General features: G+C 39.3%; 1 protein-coding gene across 8 annotated transcripts in view; it reads right to left on the reverse strand.

Annotated features, from left to right (window-relative positions):
• ZNF385B (zinc finger protein 385B) overlaps positions 1-18,633 on the reverse strand; it is a 175,372-nt gene that overhangs the window by 65,369 nt on the left and 91,370 nt on the right. Inside the window, exon 1 of one of the 8 annotated variants that reach the window (XM_014954209.1) lies at positions 16,870-16,891. The exons of 6 other annotated variants lie outside the window; for them this stretch is intronic. The gene's annotated coding sequence lies outside the window, so the exon portion shown is untranslated. Of the gene's footprint in view, positions 1-3,781; positions 3,802-16,869; positions 16,892-18,633 lie in introns of those variants that run through there. One more of the 8 variants, XM_014954207.1, reaches the window with a different exon arrangement.

The raw sequence follows: 18,633 nt of genomic DNA on the forward strand, positions 1-18,633 counted from the left end.
TTATCAAAATTAATCAAAATCATGGAGTACCCATAATGATGTTTACCTGGTGGGGGTGTAGGTATAGGCTTTACAATACGTAACTAGAATTTCAGTATTTTAGAGACAAATATATCAAAACATTAATCAAGAAAAATCTCATTCTCCTCACTCTCCTTGCAGTTGTACTGTACTTCTAGTAGTTCCCAATAAAAACATGAACCACTGTAGTTTTTGTAGAGAAGATACTAGAGCAGGTGGAGTGGGAAGAAAAGCCCAATAATTAGAAGTGGAACACATTATCTTGCATTTTCCTTAAATAACCACATTACAATCGCCTGACAACAACATTTGGAAGAGCCCTGTCCCCTGCGGATTTACAGAACGTCTGGCTCACACTCCTGTCCTCTTTCTCTTTTAGTTGCCACTCTGGTGTTCTTTTGGCTGAGAAAGCACTTGCACACCTGCATAATGTACAACCTAAATTTTAAAGCAATTGTGCTACACTGTTCCACACATTTTTTTGAAGTATTTATATTCCCAAGCCAAGTGAACTCCAGAGGTACTATACTAGTATCAAAGCATGTTAGTTAGCATTGGCTCCTTGTCAAGTCTAAGCAATTAAATAAATCATGGAACATCCTTCACTTTATTTAGAAGAAACATGCTGGCTGCAGTACAATTGCATTTCGCTGTTATTCATAGGTAGTATGGAAATATTTGCCATTAGTTTCTTAAAACTGCTAAGTCTCTCTATTTCTAAAGCAACCAAGGCAATTTGTTTGACTGGAAAGCAGAGTGGCACATTATAGCTTAACACCATCAAGCTCAGCAAGTTGGATTTTATTCTAATCAAGCAATGACAACTATTAATAAATGCAACGGTCCTGCCTGCATTAAAGTCAGCTGGAGCTTTGCAGTCTACCCCAATTTCTTTTTCTCAGAATCTTCTGGCTTGCTCAAGCCTCTCCCTCTGGTATCCACAGCCTGAGCAAACAGCTCTGCCCCCTCCTCTGTTCTTATCTGCTTCTAGGAAACGCTGCCTTGGAGTTGTTCTCGCTTTGAAGTTTTCCAAGTGTGACAGAAAAAACAGCTGTGTCTTTTTTAGCTCTCTATTCTCTTGCCATCTGCACTAATGGAGATCTTTCTGAAATCCTTAGGATTCTTTTCCTTGATTTATTTAAACCAGCCCCCTCCTTGCCTTTTCCACTCTCCCAACACAAAGGCACAGCAAGAGAGGGTATTAGTTTGCTTTTCCATTGTCACCCTTAACTAAAAGCATAACATCACCACGTGCTTACTGCAGTCACAATCTTGTGCAGAGCATGGTGCAACTTCCATACCAGTCCCTTTTTTTCATCTCAGTGCATATTCTAAGGTGTAGGCATAACGCATGTGGGTGTCCCAGGATGAAGCACTGCACTCCACTTCCTCTTGGTTCAGGATCCTGATTTAACACGTTTCATTACAAACTGAAGCCTCCCTATTAAGGAACGGGAGCAAAAGAGCCTAATTTACATAACCTTAAAGTTTCATAATTTGAGGGATGGGACTTGGTTGCACTGAGCTTTTTAGAGAGTCTGTCATCACTTCACTTCTCACATAACTGGATGTTTCTCAAAATCCAGCTCTTACCTGAATTCTGTCACCGCTGAGCTCATCTAACCCTCAGTGAGCCTCAACACAGACTTTCTTTCAGGAGGTACTGAGCAGCTATCCACTAAAACCAAACAAGCCTATCACCAGGAATGCTTGCTGGGTGATCATTTTGCTATTAGTCAGTCAAAACCATTATGCCTCAACCTTTACTTTTGGGGGGTTTAAGTCTGCAGTGGGCTTTTTTCTCTTTACAAAATACTCCAACACACCACCTCAACAATGCTGTGCACAAAAGTAATAGGGGTCTAGATCCATATGCATCATCACAGATGTGTCTAATCACTTAACCACATTAGGCAACTTCCAACTCTCTTAAAAGTCATTATAGCTTAGAGAATTTCATGTCCCATTTGCTTTCCCCACATGTTAGACAATCACCTCTACAAAATACCGTTACCTAAGTTGCTTCTAGTTTTCTTTTCCTAAGTTCTTCTATTGGTATTTCTCCCTAAATATCCTTCAGATAAAAGATTAGACAACCTAAATTAGCTGTTGCAAAGTTACTTCTTACTTCTCTAAGAACTGAAAACTCTATGATTTTGTGGTTCCTATGCCCAAGACAGCCTCTAACCATCACATCACCCACAAGTCCTTCTCTGTTCACAAACAACGGGTCCAGCGTGCTCCTTCCATAGTTGGCTTAACACATCAGCTGTCTCAGGAAGTTATCTTCCACACACTCCAGGAACCTCCTAGACTGTTTCCTCTTTGCTGTACTGTATTTCCAGCAGACATCTGCTAAGTTGAAGTTCCCCATGAGAACAAGGGCTAGCGATTGTGAGACTTTTCCCAGCTACTTACAGAATATTTCATCTGCCGCTTCATCCTGGTTGGGTGGTATATAACAGACTCCCACCATGATATCTGCATTGTTGGCCTTCCCCCTGATTCTTCCCCATAAACACTCAACCCTAACATCACCATCATTGAGCTCTAGACAATTAAAAAATTCCCTAACATACAGGGCTACTACACAACCTCTCCTTCCATGCCTATCCCTTCTGAAAAGTATATAGTATTCCACTGCAGTACTACCGTTGTGCAAGTCATCCCACCATGTTTCTGTGATGGCAACCATATCATAGTTTTCCTGCTGCATAATGGCTTCCAGCTCCTCCTGTTTGTTGCCCACACTCAGGAGCCTACAGCTCATCTCTGTAACACTTCAAGTGTGCCGCATTCTGCCCAGCACGTCTCAGACCAACAGGCTGAGGGCTGTCACTTTTCTTTCCAATGAAAACTTTCAAATCTTCAGAAACTTCAAAAGAAGTTTGAACATCCAGTCCACCCCCTTTCTATCCAAAAAGTCACAATTTCATTCACAATCTTCCCCTTAGTTGCTATCATTTCCATAGTTAAGTACAAGTTTTTACTGCTATCTTTCTGCTTAGAAATAAAAAAAACCCAACAAGTCAGGGAAGGAAGGCAGATTTTAAAACCTTCATAATATTGTCCATGTAGCTTACGTTCTACACTGAATTTAACTGTTCTGCTACATCATAGGGCATGCAGCATACAAGCACACATCCAAAAAGCGGGAAAACATAGAAAGGTAGAGGGCAGATTTATAATGCGTGTGGTTTAAATTAAGTCCCAAACTTTAATTCTTCCTGATGCTGTATCTGCTGCCCCTAACTAAAGCAACAAGAACATCTTCATAAGATTTCCTGGAGATTTTCAGCTTTCTCCTAATCAGACTGCATATCACATGTCCTTTTCAGAGCCCACACTCATAAAAGTCACAGTCAGGGAAAAGTTAAAGCTTTGTTTCTCAAGCTTTACAACTTACCACTGCACCATGTTGGGTTGTACCTGCAAACGTAAAAAGCACAGAGACCTCATCACACTCAAGAAAGCAGGAGGCAGACTCTGCACTCCTCTCACCTAAAAATACAAATAAAGGTGCTTTAACCTGGCTGTGAAAAGAGCCCAAGAGCTGCATTTCTGACCAAACTTCTTTAGACCATTTACAAATGAAAGACAGACTACAAATTCACCAGTGCCTTACAGCATGCAGAAGCTGCAGAGGTTTTTGCTGTAACCACACAACCATGAATCATTCTGGCAAAGCAAAAGCACATTAAAACATGACCATGTAGTCCCATGGAAGCTTCCCACTGTTAATCGGTGCCATGATGCTTACCTTAGTCCCTAAAGTTATAATCCATCCCCTCTGCAGCATTTAAACATACACACAGCATAAGACTTGGAGATAAATAGTCCTTTCATTTCAACAGGGTGCTTTTGTGATGTTAGGTGCTATGAGACGGTGGGTAACCAGCAAACCTGAAAACAATTCCAGGCTGTTGTAATTGTGTGCTTAGCTTTAAATACCCTTGAGGAAAGTGTTTGCAACTTGACTCCAGAGGGACGGCAGCCTGCTATTGACATCACCAGATCAAATATAAACTAAAAGACTGATAAACTGTACTTCAGTAGCATTTTCCCTATTATTACTCTTAGAAGTAAACATAGAGGTTACTGTTTTAGATGGCTATCTGGGTGCTACAGAACTGAACTTTAAATATCTTCTGGAAAAAAAAGATATGGTGTCTGCTTGAATTTTTTAAAAAGTTCATAAAGGGGGATCTTAGAGCACAAAGTTACAGACAGCATGGGGTCATGACATTCAGATGATCAAAGTCCACAAATCCTGACTCTACTTTATTAAGGTGCACTGCTTTACTTATTCTTAAGTCAGTATTGATGAATAAGTAAGAACTTGAGAATTTATAAAACTGCAATACATGCTTATCTACCCTCTCTTACACAGGGAGGAATGAAGACAATAAATTTCCAATTAACAGATCTGTTAACACAGATCACCATAGTAGTGATCTTTTTGAACATTAATTAACCACTGGTATCTGACTAGAAACCTTATTCTGCTTTTGGGTGCAGCAGTGCACCAGGCCTGCCAGGGTTGGACCATAAAGATTTTGGATACTGCTATGTTTTTCAAAGACCGCATGACATGAAGTTGGGCAACCCTACCCTCAGCTACATTAAGAAAGAGAGAGATGCACACAAAAAAAGCAGTATATAACAGAGTGAGGGATGCTTCCGTTAAATTAAATTGGATTGTACTAAAGAAGAATTTTTTTTTAAAAAAACATTCAAATTAACTTTTAACAGGACATCAGCTAGTGTAAGCCTTTCAAAACAAGTCACCTCTAATTTCCCAGAGATTAACATAACTTTAATATGATTTATTTCATAAATTGAATTTAATTAATCAAACACTATACTGAAAATAAAGAGAAATAATACTCACAGAAAGTGAGTATTAATGTAAAAAAAAATAATTAAAGCATTTTAATGAAACGTGTCATACAGCCTGCATCACTTTCTGTGACCAGACTGAGAGCAGACTGGGCAGCCCCACAGTCCCTCCATTCCTGACACTTCCCTTGAGACAGCACAGAGAGTCAGACCAGTTGGAAACAAACTGGCAACAAGCCAACAAAAGAGAATTTTCCTGGAGAGGAGGGTACTGAGATGAGGGTGGCTGAAAAGAAAACTTTTGTGAGCGCTGATGCTTCTCGTTCTTATCCAGGCTCGCCTGAACTGGCCCTCATCTTTTCTTGCAGTGTAGCAGACAAATTTCATGCCTGCCACACTATGTTTCTGGTTATATCTCTCAGGATGGTATCCGTCTTAGTTGATAATGCGGCAGAGTTAACTCGCGTCCAGCTTGTGATATACAGCTATCCTCTCCTGCATCCAGAGAGGAGCTATTCCTGCTTATGAGCTGCAGCGGTTATTACTCAGCTCCTGTGTTCCTCTGTATTACTTTGGCATAATTCATTTTTCCCTTTCTTCAAAGGGAAGGTAATCTATTAGTCTTTGAACTCAGTTTGTTCCTTTTTCTCTTTTAAAGATACTGTGATCCCACTGGCTCTCCTAGTGCTCTGGTACTTTCTCTGTTCACAAGTGGTAACAGCAGCGATATTTCCACAAGTATCCTTACGTTGCGCTTGTCAGAACCAGCATGTTGAAGATTCTAGATCATCAAGACACTCTGACAGGTTTTTGTTATTTATATTGATGACCGTCAGGTTAACACAATTGATCTTTCTAATGAAAAATAATGTAAAAATGGCACCACAGAACCCAAGCTTCTTGTCCTATTCTGACATTCACAGAATAAGAATCTGCCTTTTTCCTTTGATATTCTTGTAAGCATTGTAAATGCACTTACAAAAAGATTTCTTGAAGTTTGATAATTATTTCAGTCTCAGTTTATTTTCTAATGTTTTCCTACATATTCATGTCCTTCTTTCATCATCATCCTTAGTAATTTACTAAAATTATGGGGTAAAGAATTTAGTTTCCATTGGCTATCTATGCATAGAGTTCATGTGCTCGAGTCCATATAGAGTTTATAGCTTAGTCAAACTATCCTTGCCTTACTTTCGATCTCGGGAGTTTGCAGTTGTGCTTTTATTAGGGCCTCTATAAAGGAAATTCCAAACCCTTACCCTATGCTTGATAAAAGAAATATCCTGATAAGGGTATCTTAAAGAAAAAAATCCACTCAATCCTCTTTTCAAAATTGCTTTCACTGCTGGTTGTTTGGTGTACTACAATGTAGTAACACTTCGCTGCGTAACTTAAAAATCAGGCAAGGTGGTTATTCTGTTATAATTTCTATTAAGAAGCACTTCTAATAAGCATCTCTAAATAAATAGCTCTATATTATCTAAAAATAACACCATCTCACTTCTGATAAATATCCTTTGCTCTATCTAAAAATAACTGTAATATTTAACTCTGATTTTAAAAACAATAATCAATACTTAGTATTTAGTATCCTAAATGCTAGTTTAAAGACAGATATAAGCAGCATACAGGTTTCAGCCTGCCTCCTGGAAAAGGTAGATGTGTTTCCTTCACCATTTAACTTTCTAAATCCCTGGTTACATACCACAGTAAATAATTGAGCCTATCATTCTGAGAAGTAAGAACAAAGGAATGAACACTTTTTTTTCCTCTGTTCTGATTCCTGTTTTAAGAATGAGCTTAAATTCCCAATCACTGGGCTTTAAATTCACATTTAAAATTTTTTCTTAATTGTTTTAAGAGTACTACACGCATTTAGCCTCACTTCATATTTAGCTGTTGGCAAGACTGGAGTAAGACAGACTTTTCTGACTAGAAGGCAACACACATTTTACAGAAAACATATGGTTTGAAAAGTGGCTCTATATCTCTGAATTTCTCAAAACTTTACAATGAGAGATGAAACTACATAATGCAAAGAAAATAAGGGGGTTTTTTGTGAGATAGGAAGAACTGGCAAATGGCACCAAAGCTGGAAAACACTGTTATTACAAAAGGCATGGCTTCCCCCTGGCCCACAATGTTTCTGATAGCTAGAATGCCACTTACCGCAAGAGAGAGAGAGTAAAAATCCTGAAATGAAACCCAGATTACCGGAGAAAGAATTATTCATGTAAGATTTTGAAGTTACAGTTGAAGACATTTTATACGAGTATACTTTTAGACACCAAGAAATCTTAAGACGACGGTATCTATATGTATTGGGTTTGTGTGGCAAGGTTTTGGTAGTGGGGGAGCTACATGTGTGTGAAGGGACTAGAAATTTCCCCCATGTCTGATAGAGCCAATGCCAGCTGACCCCAAGACAGACCTGCCACTAGCCAACGCCGAGCCCATCAGTGACTGTAGTAGTGCCTCTGTGGTAACATGCACTAATTAAGAAGTGGGGAAAAAAAAACAAACCAAAAAAAACCTCCACAACACCAGCAGCAGTCGGAAGAGAGAGGAGTGAGAACACACGAGAGAAACAACTCTGCAGACACCAAGGTCAATGAAGAAGGAGTGGAAGGAGGTGCTCCAAGCCCCAGAGCAGAGATTCTTCTGGAGCCCATGGTGAGGCAGGCTGTCCCCCTGCAGCTCACAGAAGTTAATGGTGGAGCAGTTATCCACCTGCAGCCCATTAAGAACCCCACACTGGAGCAGGTGGATGCCCTAAGGAGGCTGCGACCCTATGGGAAGCCCACACTGAAAGAAGTTCCTAGCAGGACCTGTTGACCCATGGAGAGAGGAGCCCATGGTGGAGCAGGTTTGCTGGCAGGACTTGTGACGCCATGGGTAACCCACGCTGGAGCAGTCTGTTCCTGAAGGACTGCACCCCATGTAAGGCACCCACACTGGAGCAGTTCATGAAGAGCTGCAGCCCATGGGAAGGACTCACAATGGAGTTCATGGAGGACTGTCTCCGATGGAAGGGACCTCAAGCTGGACAACGGGAAGAGTGTGAGGAGTCCTCTCCCTGGGGAGTAAAGAGTGGTAGAGACAATGTGTGATGAACTGACTGCAATCCCCATTCCCCATCCCTCTGCGCTGCTGGAGGAGGAGACAGAGAATTCAGGAGTGAAGTTGGGCCTGGGAAGAAAGTAGGGCTTGAGGGAAGGTGTTTTAAGATTTAGTTTTTATTTCTCATTGACCTACGCTGATTTTGACTGGTAACAGATTAAACTAATTTGCCCAAGTTGAGTCTGTTTTGCCTGTGACATTAACTGGTGAGTGATGTCCCTGTCCTTATCTCGACCCATGACCCTTTCGTTATATTTTCTCCCCTGTCCAGCTGAGGAAGGGAGAGAGGGAGAGGTTTGGTGGGCACCTGGCATCCAGCCAGGTCAATCCACCATACTATAACATACCTCTGTTTTTCCCTTTTAATTCCATATATTTGCTATTGAGAAAGCCAGGGGAAACAAAGACTGCTTTTATAAACTTAGGGCCTGGATGCATGATGCGTGATCTACAAAACTCCTGCAAATGATCCAAACTTGGATCTGTTACCCCGGTGCAAATCTGTCATCATTCCTTTTAAGTCCACAGCTCACTAGGATTAGCAGCAGTACAAGTGTGAAATTTGGCTGATTAACTTCTGCAGGAGGAGCTCTGCATAGAAACAACAGCTGCCAGGTCAGAAGTTATAGCTGGCATTTCTCAATGCAAAGGAATAGTAACAAGAGGTACCATGGCATTTGTTAGCACGGTTTCATGTTTTCATTTTGATACTACATGAACAGGAACTACTACACACTCTTAACTAACAGTTCTTAAATTGCTGCACAGAAAAACTCAGTAAGGACATGAAATACATGAACACCAAATGGAAAGGTCAAACAATTCTGACATTACACAGATAGCAACATTTATAGCAGAAAGGACAACAGCGAGCAAGTAATGCAGAATTACTTCAATCCAGGGGGAGGATCACAGCTTACCCACTCCTCTACTACCGCATTTTCTGGACTAAACACTGCAGCTCTCCCTCCATTTCTGGCAAATGTCCTGAATCATAACATCTCCTTGCATGAACAGTTGTTACAGTGGCATGTTCAATTCAGGAAGAGAAGTTGGCAAAGATGGAGATAAAAGACTGGCTCCTTAGTTAAGGTCAAGGCTTATACCTTCCTGTGGATACACCAGTAACAGTTTCACAGTTAAGTATGCATTCCAGAATGGTTTTAAAATATGCTATATATTTCTGCAATAGATATAGCCTTTCAGAGTGAAACCATACTCCAGAATATAGTACTGCTGTATAACCTAAGGAATCTAACCAAAGTCCCTAATTCAGGACCTGAGTTTCCTTAAGCAGTGGTGATTAAGAAGTAGGCTCTGAACTTGGATTTCCAGAAGTACCCTCTGGAGTTCAATCCTGTACAGGAGCCTACACGCTTTTAACATGGTCACCTACAACAGACAGCGTAAGTGATCTCCCTCCACCTCTACTGGCAGTACCTACACCCTTGGAATTTCTGTGTCATTTTTCAGAATTTTCAATACTGTCCTCTGGAATTATTTGATATTAGAACCTGGGTGAAACTTGTCCATAACTATAGTATATGCCTGCCAGTACAGGAGATCAGGCAACTGAACTTACCATTAACTTGTTTTTATGTGCTTTGATCAGGAAGATGAAGGATGGCCTTAAGCTGCTTCCAAAAAAATTCTTAGGTATTTAAAAAAGTGTAGTCAGAGAATAGAACAGGAAAGAGAAGAATAACTCCATTTGCCAGTAGTAAAATATTTACATTAAAGAGAAAAATATATGTAAAGTATTCTAAATCCACCTCTTAAAGATGTGATGTATTAAGTTATGGGTTTTTTTCATAAGGTCCATTTCACCACGAGTTTTGCAAAGACAGTTTTTATCTTACAACTTCCTGCCAACACAGAAATTCAGGCTTCTACAATACCTTTTTCCCAGGACATGAAGTTCAAACATCTTCTATTAAACACTTCTGAAAGTCATACAAAAAAGTCATGTAAAGTGAAATTCATTCCTCAGATGCCTCCTCTATTACAGAAGAACAGAAATGTATGTCACATTTTAAACACTTTATGGACTGCACATTTGAATGAAGCACCATATCTCAATTAAAAAAAAAAAAAATAAAAAAAAAAAAAATAAAAAAAAAAAAAATAAAAAAAAAAAAAATAAAAAAAAAAAAAATAAAAAAAAAATAGGTATTGTCTTTAGGCAACACCAGAGCCAGAAAATAGCCATAAACATTTTCTTTTTCCCAGATTTAACAGCACTGTTTGCAACAATGAACTCCAGAAGAACCATCATTCTACATGAAAAAAATAAAAATAAAATTGAGGAAATACGTCTCCAACACAAACTGACAGGCAGTCATCCTATGGCATGAGATCTCACCTGTAGCACAGTATTTAATTCTTGGTATCCATGATAAAAAAATAGGAAAAATTAACTTAAAATGGGAATAAGAAATCATAAGAACAGCTGGATTCCAGCATGGTAAGAATTAGAAAGCTTCAACCAGTTTTGAGATAGTAAACCTCTGTGCCTAAAAGAACAGAGGTTTGGACAAGATGAGCTGTGCCCAGTATTTCTATTTCTGTATGAGCATATTCAAACAGAACAGTGGAGAAAATCTGTAAATCAGTCTAAGACTACCTGGTCTTCATACGTTGGGCTAGATATAGATTATAGATTGATAAATCAATTCATCAGGCTGCAGTGCAGTTAAAATAAGACTTAGGCAAAGACTACAGAAATTAAAAATATCTGGAAATTCTGTCTGTGAAGTTTTTTTTAAAGATGACCTTGGTCATGCAGTGAGAAATATAAAAAAAAGATATAAATAGTAAAAACATTTGATGTGTTTCCAAATAATGTTTGAGTTGAAGGAGCAAGGGATTGACCTCCCAGTACCCTCTTCTGCATAAAACCATCCATGTATGAAGCCCAATAACCTGGTCACAGCATAAGACACAAAGCTCAAAGTATCAATGTATCCCTTACATGAAGCAAGGACTTATCAGTTCCTGTCTGATAACGGTTATTGTGTTGAGCAGCAGGTACTTTTAACTTGAAAAGGATTTACAAATTGAAAAGAGACTGAGGCAAAGCAATGTAAGAAGCAAGCTCTGGGAAGTCTAGAAAATACCAAGTGTTAAATATGGATACCCTAGGAACAATACAAGACAAGGTGTATAGGCAAGAGGGGGGATGGGGTATTTGAAAGACTTCTGAATTAAAGAGTTCTGAAAGGTTTGAAGACCAGAGAGGACTGAAATAAAAGGACGTAACTGAGAAAAACAGGTCTGAACATCAGGAAAAGCTTCTTGACACCAAGATTATTCTGAGTGATATTTAATGTTCATGGTGGCAGCTTTTTTGAGCTGAACCAGACTGTGGAAATTATCTCCCAAGAGAATCAGGGAATCTCAACCACACATGCATTTGTATCAAGACTGAATGAAATGGTATTATATGCACAAGAGAAGCAATTCTACATTGACAAGGAGAGGATTAGATGACCAGCAATGGTTACTCTGATTGCAGTCGATAAAGACAAATGGCAATAAGGTATTTATAGTCAGTGTCAGGCTTTTCTTTTATGAAGTACAAACAGGGTCTTGCTTGATTTCACAGAGGTTGTCTTTCAGAAATAGTTTTATCACAAGTTTGGGTCAAGAGATCAATAAAACAAAATTTAACAGAAGCAAAAAAAAAGCACACACACATGCTACAAGATAACATTAGTGATGTCCTCAGTGCAGTGTATTTTATTGCATACATTCTACAGCACAAAAGTGGGTCCCTCCTGCACAAATAGGGCTGTCAAAAATCTTAACACCGTAACATGGAAATATATAGAAATATCTCTATATTTCTTTATATGGAGAAAGCTTTAGTTTAATAGGAGACAAAAGCACTTCTGTTTGGAATTTGCATTTTTATTTTATGGTACTTGATTTTTTTGCATTTGAAATGCAGAGAACAATATAAACCCTAATAGAATCATTCTGATAGGAATTATATACCTATTCCTGCAGACAAGTAAAGCCGAAAAACTTTTCACATTTATGTTTCTGTCAAATCTGGTTGTTGACAATCGAAGATTTCAGTAATTTTCAATACCGTAGCAGTTGCAAATTCTGGGAAAAGAAGGTTGCTAAGATTCCCTCTCTCTCTGCAAGTGGAATTTTCCACTTTATATAAATACTATTTTTGTCAAAGACTCTTGTACAGTCCTGCTACCACTGCACATGAAATGGAAAGTTCCACAGCTGTAATGAAACTGGGAACTTTTGTTCATGGAACACTTTTATTTTCATATTAAGGATGAACATGCGTCATAGTCAAGAGCAGGATTGCGTATGTTTGCAGTAAATAAAAGATTTACAATTGTATTCCTAAATATAAGTTGCACCTGATTTAAAATGTTAATTTTCCATAATGCATTTCTAGCAAAGTTCATGATGAAACACCAGCGAGCACAACTGCTAGTTGCCACGTCCTTTGCACCTACCATAAAAACTTGCACTGTGAGCTGAATCGGCAAAGAGCAGATACAGCTTTCATTTAGGGACATTAAGATGTGTACAATTTGCAACAAAGCAAAATGTCTATCAAAGAATTTATTCTTACTTTTTCTAGAGCGATGGCAACTTTCAGCCATTATTACTAGATACATCAAAGCATTTTGCTTTAAAGCTGATTACTGAATCATGTAAAATAGGGCTAGACAATCTCAAGTCATCCAATCTATTTGCACGAAATAAGAATTCTACCTTAAATCTACAGTGTCAGTTAAACTCCACATTATTTGAAAATCGCTTTACTATAAAAAGCACTAAGAATAGAGGGAAAAGAAGTAAAAGGTAAGTGAAAAGTTGGCAGAAGAAGAAAAAAAGAAAAAAAAAGATGACTGCTACTGGCTCCATGGAATCCGATGCTTTTTCTGTGCCCATGTAGCTCAAAATCAGATCTTAGCGAACTGTAAAGAGGTATTCAATAGAAACTACAAGATTATGTGATATTTGCAGAGTAAACAGCAAATAATGACAAGAGTGAAGATCTTGCTCATAATCTGGAACTTTAATTACTTGAGAGAATATGGAGAGGAAAATAATTAGATAGATTAAAGTTATTAATTATACAGATTAATTGATGGAATTATAGCAACTACTTCAGCATTTCAGAGTTCATCCTTCAATAGCAACTAGACAATTGAGAAATGTGTTCTGTCTAATACCAGTGAGAACGATATAGACAATTTTCCCTGAAGGTCTGGAATCCCTCTGCTCAAAGTTTTGCTTATACCAGAAAAGTTACTAAAGTATAAATACATATTTGGCTTGCAAAAAAAATTGTAATTGGTGATAAATCACAGAAAAAAAAAAACTCTCGTGCAATTCCCAGTTTTCAGAAGAGCTTATAGTGCTGGACTTAGGGGCAATAACAGCTTTGCTTCTAGGTTGAGCAACTTAAGGAATTGGTGAGATTTAACACACACAGCATCTTAGAAGGTAAATGCTCCCCAAAAGATTCAAGCAAAGAGAAGAGGACTGAAATGGCATGTAAAATTTCACCGTAAGAAAAGGTACAGAATCAAGTATGAAAGGATACTAACTTAAGTGGGCACTGCTTGGCTTGAAGTCAGCCTGGAGTTACCTGGTAGTCTTCAGTTCCTCCTATGACAGAGGTACACTCATATTTGGCACTATCATATTTGTAACTGTCTTTCTCAGGAGAACAAACTAGTACAGAGAAGCCTCTACTGCTTATGTTATAACCACTCTGCGAAAAGGACTCTGTGTCTCAAGTGCTGCTGTTATCATAGAATCACAGAATGGTTAGAGTTGGAAGGCACCTAAAGATGATCAAGTTCCAAACCCCTGCCCTGGGCAGGGACACCTTCCACTGGACCAGGTTGCTCAAAGCCCCATCCAGCCTGGTCTTGAACACTTCCAGGGATGGGGCATCCTGACTCTCATGAAAATAAAATTCATTTTATTAAGCAACCTGGGAATTACTGTCCCACATTTCCATCAACTTGTACCAATTAATCTCATCAAGCATGTTTGCCCAGGTTTATTTCAGTCTCATTTAGATTTCCAGCATACTGTCTCTTTTCTTTTGTTTCTTTAAGGATAGTTGAGTATACCTGATGAATGAGTAGGTGGCAGCTCTTTACCCTGATGTCCACCCTCCAAAGGTTAAAAGTAAAAATGACAGAAATCTTGACATTTGTGAATTTCCTTGCAATATCTTTCTCAGCTGACCGTCAAGCATGTCCAGTTTTCTTAGTTGCTCACAGCAATGGGCAGAACTGGTAAGAATATGCAAGATGACTTATTCTGCCCCACCTGACCAGTAAGTCTCCTCAGCACCGCATGCCTACTGCTGTTGGTAGCTGTCACAGCAAAGCAGGAGCGCCTGTCTTGACCTCCCAACCCCATCCCATCCAGGGCGGCTTGCTGTCCCAAGAGCCTGCTCCTGTAGACCATCCACTGTTCATCATTGGAGCTTAACACAAAATAAGTTCAAACTTTGGAAGAGATCCCTTGCAGAGAGCCTGTATCACTGTTGACTATAAAGACAACTTCCTGAAGTGGCCCATAGTTCAAAGGGTACCTGCCTGCAAAAGCTTTTAGAATACATTAAAAAATATCCAAGACAAGAATTCCATTAGTTCATTCAAACTAATCCCAAACTTTTCATGAGAAAGTTATGGACCTGTTAACAACAAGTAATAAATAGTTCATAACAGCGCTCTCCTTTGAAACCTGCAGTTCCTATGTTAACCACAGTACTGGCTGTGTCACTCCTTTAAGCAGACCTGGTCTCAAACTGTATGGTAGAAGAAGCTCTAAACAAACAAATTAATAATTTCTGTAAGATCTTATCTTGAGTTTTACCTTCTCACATAACAGGTTGGCATATGAACAGTCAAGGACTACGTAGGTTAGAGCTTCAGTTTAATTAAGAGGGTTAAAAAAGTCTAATATAACTTGGAGCTTCAAAAAATGTGCTAATTTTTTATTTGAATTATGGGTATGCTTTGGGTTTACCTATGGACTTTCAAAACCAAAAGACTGCTCAGAAATCAGAGATGAATGAAAACATTTGTTCTGGGTGGGACAGGAGACACCAGCAGCCCTGAAAATCTTGTTTTATGAGCACTGCACGCCCCAAAAAGCGGGAACCATACCCCTGCTCCCCCCCAAGGCAAGGAAACAGAGCTGGATGTGTTTCACAGTGCAAACAGGCTAAATTATTGGAGTAAATTAAACAAAATATACTAATGTTCTCTTCATTTAGGAGGGACACAAACAGGCGTAACTGGAGTGACGGCTAATCAAGGACCACATGAGTCCTTGACCTCATGCCCAGTTCTCTGAAGTCTAAACCAGACATCAGGTGGTATCTTGTGCTGTTGTCAGTGAATGAAGCTGTTTTGTTTGTCTGCATTAAAAGAGGGTTCGTGTGATGCTGTCAAGGCAGACTCTGAATAAGAGCTGGTTGCAATCTCTATCCCTCATCTTTCTCGCAGAGGAGAAAATCCTTTGATAACAGGTAGCTCAAATACTCAGGAACCCTGAATTCAAGAAATGAGGTGACATCTTTACAAAAAACAGAGCACAAACATGATATATTAACTGGAGAAAGTAGCACTCAAAATTCAGCTAATTTAAAACTCCAAAAGGTGTCTTGGTACATGCTGCATTGACAGCATACATACAAACTAAAAGGCAGAATTCCCACAGTACACCCAGCATCAACAGTCAAATATTGGACACAAATTACTTTATGTATTTTACTTTCAGTAACTCATCTGTCAATACTTTTGTTTTAGAATGGATTTCCTAATTTAGTATGTCACAACTACATAAAAACTACTTAATTCCTATTTGTTCTCCTCTCATAGCTGGTTCCCAGCAGTAGTCTCAGCAGTGTTCAGTCTGATTTTCTCAAGGCTTTTTCCCCATGAATGATTTTCAATTTTACATGTCAGCCAAATATCCAAGCCCCAGGCACCATGGGGTTAAGATCAAAAACTGATGATAATTCCTCCCAAACCCCCTTTATTTTATTTATTTGTAAGAAAAGCATTGCCTTTTCTTTTTTAACATGCTCCCTTTTTCAGATCAACACAGAAGCCAAATGAGAACTTTTAACTTTTATCCCCTCTAGGAACTGACCCCACTTTTCTAAACTGGCGCTTATTCTCTGTTCTACCAACAAACTAAGCTGAAAGCTTGAGATCCTCTCTCAAGGTGGTACATATCATATATATATATATGGAGCTCTTTGCTTTTCATGCTACTCATTCCATTAAAGAAGGCTTCCCATTGAATTTTAAAATAGTACCTCATTGTTTCTTATAAAAACTGCAAATTGCATCAACCCTTACTTTTTTTCTGGTATGTTTTCTGCTTTAAAATGTCACATGCAATACTTCAGCCATAGATGCAATATCTATTACTGGCTGTAAGTGACCCTGTACTGGCATCCATTTTGTTGCTATCAACAATCACTTGAGCATTACAGATTTTTTGGCTGACAACATCACCTACTGCTTTGTTGTTACGTTTAAAGTTGCCATGGAGACAAAAGAACAGCTGAATAGCAATTTTAATGCTTCAGAAATGCTTATTCTTTAGTAATAGGATGCTATTTGCCCTTATGGAGTCTTAGGGTTCAATGGAAGTTATTACAGATATTAAGTTTCGAATCAGAGCCTTGCTCAAAAAAAGACAAAATACAAAAAAAGAGACTTGTGTTTCTTCTTACCCACCCTAGTGCTACTGGTAATGAACAGAGGCAGAGAAGACCATCTCCCTGCTGTGGAACAAGAGATCAGCCCAGAAGAAGTTGCCTCCAGCCCCATATCCTGAAGGATACAACAGCTGCTGTACCAAGATGCTTACCTTATTTTCTCTCCAAGTGCCTCTAGGTTGCAAATAACCTCAAAGTGGGAAGGAATAAGGAATTTCCATGCTTCATCTTCCTCATCAACTCAGGTAAAGTGCTGCTCCATCCACAGAAACTTAACACAAACTAGGAAAAAAAATCAAGGATCCTCTCCTTGAATTTTTTCTTCTATCCATACAGATCAGGTTTTTCTGTAGCACGACCCTTCCTACACAGAGTATGTGTAGAAGCTCAGACTAACAGCTGAATCCCTCTGCTCTCTGCTCATAATCCATTAACTCACATTACGGTATAACTTGCAACTGATGGGAATCAAGGGTGCTTGGCCTCGGGATACTTGGCGCCTTTCAGATTCCAGTCTAGATGTTTAATTCCTTCCATCTCACCACAGCTCCTGAGCGGACAGAACGCATGGGATCAAAATGAATATCACCTAAAGACTCTTCTACCTTAAATCCTATTGGTGAGTCAGAGAATTTATAAAGAACATTATAAATAGCAGATTATCTCTGGTTTGATACGGTGGATCAGAGGCAAAATGCAATAAAGCAGAGCCTTGTCCCACAAAGCCAACAAGCAGGCAAAGCAAGCAGCTGTCAGGGACAGCTGAAGGAATATTTTCTTATGCAAGAGCCTGCCTTCCTCCCCTCTGCCTGCACTTGACATTGCTCTACCAACACCTTAATGACAGCAAGAACACAAAACCTATTCCCCAGTGTTGCTGCCTGGTCCTTCCCCAGCAATAGGAGGTACAGGACAATACAGTCAGGAGGAAATACTCTAGAAAGACTGCAACTGGTAGAGGATAATGCACAAGAGGTGGAGGAAGACTGGGATAAAGACAATTGTTCCTCCTCCTCACCAAACCTAGAAGACTCCTGCATGCCACAATTCAGTAACTGAGAAGTATCTGCCCTCCCCACAGCCCTCACACGCTGCTCACGGCCTATTTTACCCCTACAGAAGCCTCTTGCAAACCCACAGCTTTCAACAACCCAGCCTCTGTGCCAAAATACATTTTGTTGACACTTCAGAAAGAACACTTCACACTGAGGATTATGATCTTTTACTTGCGTTGGACAAAATCTGCTTCTGCTAAGAAGCCTTGAACTGATTTTGGAGCTCAGAGAAGTAAAAATATTAAATGTTAATATATGAAAGACCAGGCAGGCTGTCACAGCGGAGGTCTGTTCCTCTAACTTGGAAGTTTCCAGCTGAGTGAGAACATTCTATTGATAAGCTGAAATTAAACACACACATTGATCCTAGTTTTACAAATTCTCTGATCTACACCAAAGGTGCTTAAAGTGGAAATAAAATTCTGGAAGAACACTGCTTTTTTTGTTCTTTTGAGCAAATAATTTTCTATTACTTGTGGGAAAAGAGGATAGATGATGATGAAAGAAGTTTTTATTACAGTTATTTAATTTCAGCATCTCAGTACTCATCTGGAAACCTAAGGTCTAAGAGACACGATACAAATGATCACAACAAAGAGGAGCACAACAAAGTAAGAGCAACTTCATCGAAAAGAGGGCAAGATAATATTTTAAATGAGCTCCTTGCCTACTCTCAGGAGTTTCATTATTCCAACCTCAGTTCTGCCTCAGCAGGTCCTGCTCTAGACTTGTCCAGTCACAGAGAGATTGCACAGCTTAAGCAAGCCCCCTGGGCAGATGCCCAGCAAGACAGGAGCTCATTCCAAAAAGAGAACGTGCTCGCCAATTATGGCATCTTATTCAGAAGCACCAATAGGGGCG

This window comes from Calidris pugnax, unplaced genomic scaffold (assembly GCF_001431845.1).
Source record: "Calidris pugnax isolate Ruff unplaced genomic scaffold, ASM143184v1 scaffold103, whole genome shotgun sequence".
Lineage (NCBI taxonomy): Eukaryota > Metazoa > Chordata > Aves > Charadriiformes > Scolopacidae > Calidris > Calidris pugnax.